The sequence below is a fragment of the Oryzias latipes genome, chromosome 4, assembly GCF_053564925.1.
Source record: "Oryzias latipes strain Hd-rR chromosome 4, Olatipes_Hd-rR_3.1".
NCBI classification, from domain to species: Eukaryota; Metazoa; Chordata; class Actinopteri; order Beloniformes; family Adrianichthyidae; genus Oryzias; species Oryzias latipes.
The window spans coordinates 24,309,641-24,313,977 of NC_136240.1; the positions used below are offsets into that span (position 1 = coordinate 24,309,641).

The 4,337-nt window shown below is 41.2% G+C and overlaps 1 long non-coding RNA gene across 1 annotated transcript; it reads right to left on the reverse strand.

Annotated features, from left to right (window-relative positions):
- Positions 1 to 890: 890 nt before the first annotated feature.
- Positions 891 to 3,485, reverse strand: LOC144991917 (uncharacterized). Its single transcript, XR_013655586.1, has 2 exons — positions 3,294 to 3,485; positions 891 to 3,207 (listed from the first exon to the last, which is right to left on the reverse strand). It is a non-coding gene; the product is annotated as an uncharacterized LOC144991917 (long non-coding RNA).
- Positions 3,486 to 4,337: the final 852 nt, after the last annotated feature.

The window sequence follows — 4,337 nt, forward strand, 5'->3', positions numbered from 1 at the left end:
AAGTCTCAGCGGGAAAATGCCTGAAGAGGATCCACTATTTGTTGGTTTTTCTTTTTAATATATCAGTATATTTTTTCCTGACTTTTTGTTTTTGAAAATCAGTTATTTGGTCATCTTTTATTTCATAAATAGTGTTATTTATTTTATTAAAAGGATCATGAATTGACAAAACTTTATTTTAAGGCTTTACATCTGCTCCTGGTCCGGCCCTTCTACACACTTGCCCCCACTTGCCCCCCTGCCTTAGACGCTCCTATCTCTGTAAGGAAAAACTCCTAATTAAATAAAAAAAACGGATTCCGTAAAAAAGGACAAACCCCCCATGAAGGAGGGATCCTCCCCAGTGCATCTGCAGTCTCTCCCCTTTGCAGAAGGTTTGAACTTTCATGCAGACTCTTGTGGGATTTCTTTCTTTTCCCGCTGCACATTACAATTTCTGTGTCCTGAACCATCTGAACCTTTCGAAGGCCAAACGAGGCCTCAACTCTCCCCAAAGTGTTCATAAACATTACGTCAAAACAAGCCACTTCCTGGTTGCAATTGTAATGTATTTCTTTAGTTATTTTGCAGGTCATAAGAGATGAAAGCGAGAACCTACACCAATCATGCGTGGTAATAGCAGATGAGAGGTCTGGAGATGCAATCGAATGAGCCACATTTGTTTGCTTTGTGAGGAAATATGGAACAATTCTACTGGGGTTCGGTTTGTGTTGTTATTATTTATTATAAGTCTGAATATGTGCCTATAAACATTCTGAAATCTTAAAACAGACGGCGGGGGGTGCAAATTCTAAAAGTAATGGCTGCTGCTTCAGAATCAGCCTCACAGGGTCTTCCCCATCAACCGCTCTGAGTATCACAGTTTGAAAGAAGACAATTCAGTGACGATATTTGATCCGGGTGATGAGTTAACAGGTTTATTCATGGATGCAGACAAAAGCTTGTGTCTTTCTCATGCAGACGGCCTCCCGGCCCCTCAGAGAAATGGCGGCTCTGCCTGAGCATCAGTCACTGCAAGCTGGCGGGATAAAGTTATTATTGGCTTTATCGACCCGCGCGGGGAAAAGATTACAGCTCTGGGTTTGTGTGAGTGAGATTGAAAGACAACATGAAGGACTGGAGGCTCCATTAAGTTTCACAAATCTGCAAAACCGCCTCTGCAACAGAGGAGGGAAAAAAACTGTAACCTGAGGATCTGCTGAAGTTTTCTGACACAAACACAAAATGCATTATAGAGAATCAGTGGAGCTTCCCTCCTGACACTAATATTGATGAATCAATCAATGGAGGAGTGTAATGAGCTCCTCCAGCTGGCTCAGACGGCCAAACCCAAAGCTGTGTTGTTATTTAACCAGAAGAGGCGTCTGTGTCTGTTGAGACGGTGAAGGCAGACTCACCGAGAGTCCATCATGTCTCTTGAAATAGCTTCACATTTGCTTTTTATGACACAAAACATATATTTTTTAACAATTCACTAAATATTATTAAAAACATTGATTGCATGTTTCACTCCCCCAAGGCAATAATCAGCCAAAAAAAACCACTTTTTTAATTGATTTTGTCTTAGTTGGGTTGTTAAAGGGTTAAACTGTCATACGTGGGCCTGCATTTATCAAGATATTCCAGAAAAGTTGGTTCTCTTTAATAAATTGTTTTTTGTACGAAGCTGCAGTGGATGCAGTTTGTTTTTATAGAACATTAACATAACGTTGTAAAAGGGGTCACGGGATCGCTAAAGCTGACTCGACCACGAAGTCGTGGTACACTCTGAACAGGTCACCAGTCTGTTGCAAGACCACACACTCACGCACACCTAGGGCAATTCAGACACCGATCAACCTGTGAAGCATGTTTTTGGAGCTGGAGAGAAGCCACACATGGAGAAAAGAACATGCAATCACCATAGAGAAAGGTCCCCGCTGGGATTTGAACCTGGACCTTCTCACTTTGAGGTCAGAGGTTCTACTTGGTGCAGCCCTAATGAAAGTACAGTGTGACAAAAAGCAGAACGCGTTCAGCAACAAATAAAAAAGCAATTTTGTTTCCAGCAGTGACATGTCTGGCATTACGAACCGGAAGTGTCTTTGCTGACCAATAGATAAACGTGATTTTATTCTACGCCCTGACATCACATAACCACTGACAAACCAAAAGTCCAGCAGATGGAAAGTGTTTAACTGTTCTGTTTTGTCGGTCATGGTTCCTCTGAACAGAAAACAGATCCACCATAAACAGCTGCCTTCACAGTAATGTTCTGCAGACAGATGTTTGAACCTCAAAAAAAAACAAAAAAACAGGAAGTTTAGCTTTTATCCTAATAATTAGGTTGAAATAAAATTAAAAAAATAAAAACAGGCATCAATGTGGGCGGGGCATCAGCTAAAGCTTTTCATGCTAAAGCAACAGAATTAGTTGATGAGCAACAAATGTTTTGTTTTTCCAATGCATTTAGAGGAACTTTTGCTAGTCCTCCACGGACGCTTTAACCCCATCTGGTGTCCATCATACCTGTTCAAGATGAAAGTGATTCATGAAGGTCACAAAGGTCGGGTAAAGACAGGCGTGTGCTCATTCAGAGGTCACCACTGAGCATTTCAGGGAAAGAATGTTGGGAGAAAATGTATAAAATCCTCATTATTGCAAATATTTTGAAATAAAAATCTCTAATGGCTGGTTTTAAAGTAGTTTAGAAAGAAACCAAAACAGTTTCTTTTCTCTAAACTATCACTAGATCCCTTTGAGAGACAAGAAGGAAACAGGATTCTGATGAGCTGAGCTGCAGACGAAGCCTCCTCCGGTCTTCCCGTCTTTCTCCTCCTCTGTGGAGGAGGTCTTTGACAGTAATCGCTGCTGTCTCTCACAGGCGAGCTGCCTGCTCCCGCCTGACTTTGACTGCTGTTGCTTTGTCCACTCATGACTGACCAAAGGACGGACGTGTGAAGGTGTTCCGGGCACATCTGCTCACAGTCTGCCTCCAGATTCCAACCATCCGTCCATCATCGGGGGGGAATATTAGCGCCTCTCAAAGGGCAGACAGGGCTCTCAGCATTATACTGGCTCTACTTTATGAAAGGAAGTCAACAGAGTGCCCTCTACAGCAGACGGACAGATGGATGACTTTGCTTTTCGTTGACTTGATTCGTTCTTTCAGGATTAGAAAAAAACCTAATGAAGTGGGTCGTGTGAAAAGTGTGAAAGCAAAGCAGCCTGCAGGAAGTAAAGAGAATATTTATTTTTCAAGCTGTTTTTTTTTTTAAATCTGGCTCACACAGAGTCTCTGCTTTAGTACTTACAATCAGACTGGGTAGGTAATTTCCCCTAAAAAGCATCCATGCAGTCGTCTCCTGGTGATGAGGAAGGCTGAGGGGCCTGACTTCCAACAGAAGAAGCCACTGGTGTCCTCGGGTTCATGTCAACATTTACACCTCTGGCTCTGATCTTATCTCATAGAAGGAGCAGACTCTTCCCACTCAGGACTCCATGAACTGAGCATAGATCCCGCTCAGGTCATTTAATCGATTTTTTCATCTTTGGAGTACCTACTGGGTATTCATGTGTTGAGTCATTGTGTCTCTTGTGGTCCCTCCAAATGCAAGGACAGGGTAACAGGGTACAAATAAAGTACCTTGAGTTTACTTTTAACTTATTGTATGTTTAAGGTATTTACCATGTGTTAAGAAGACACAAAAACTACCTTTGAAGTATTGTGAAGAGGCACCCAGAGTTTACTTTTGAGTGACTTTATTAGTTTATGTGTGTTTCATGGTACTCATCATCATCATGATGATGGTACTCACCATATGAAAGAAGATGGGTATTTACATAGTGCTTATGTGGTGCCTTTATTAGTTGCTTTTTTTGTACTTACTGTTAATGAGAAAGGAGTAATAGGTACAATGAAATTGAATGGGAAATGTACATGTTGAGTTAAAGTGTGCTTCGTGGTACTTACCTGTTAGGAGAGAGAATACCTTTTGAGTACAATGAAGCTGGACTAAAAGTAAGTCGGCCCTATTTCTAGTCTATTACATGCTACTTAATAGTCTTTGAACATTCCTCCTGTGTGGTGTACATTACACATTCAGTCTTCTGAGTGAGGCCATCCTTGAAGCATGGTGGTGGAAGGGGAATAATTAGGGCTTGCTTTCTGAGAAAAACTGAAACAAAGCACCAAAAAAAGCAACAGTCCACCAAGCAGCAAAATTGCATCAGAGTAAGAAAAGTAAGAAAAAGTAAGAAAAGAAAGCAACAAAAAAATCTTCATTATATATATATATATTCTCCAGCAAGGATTTGAACAGCAGATCAACTCTCATTCACATATTTCTATCTCTGTT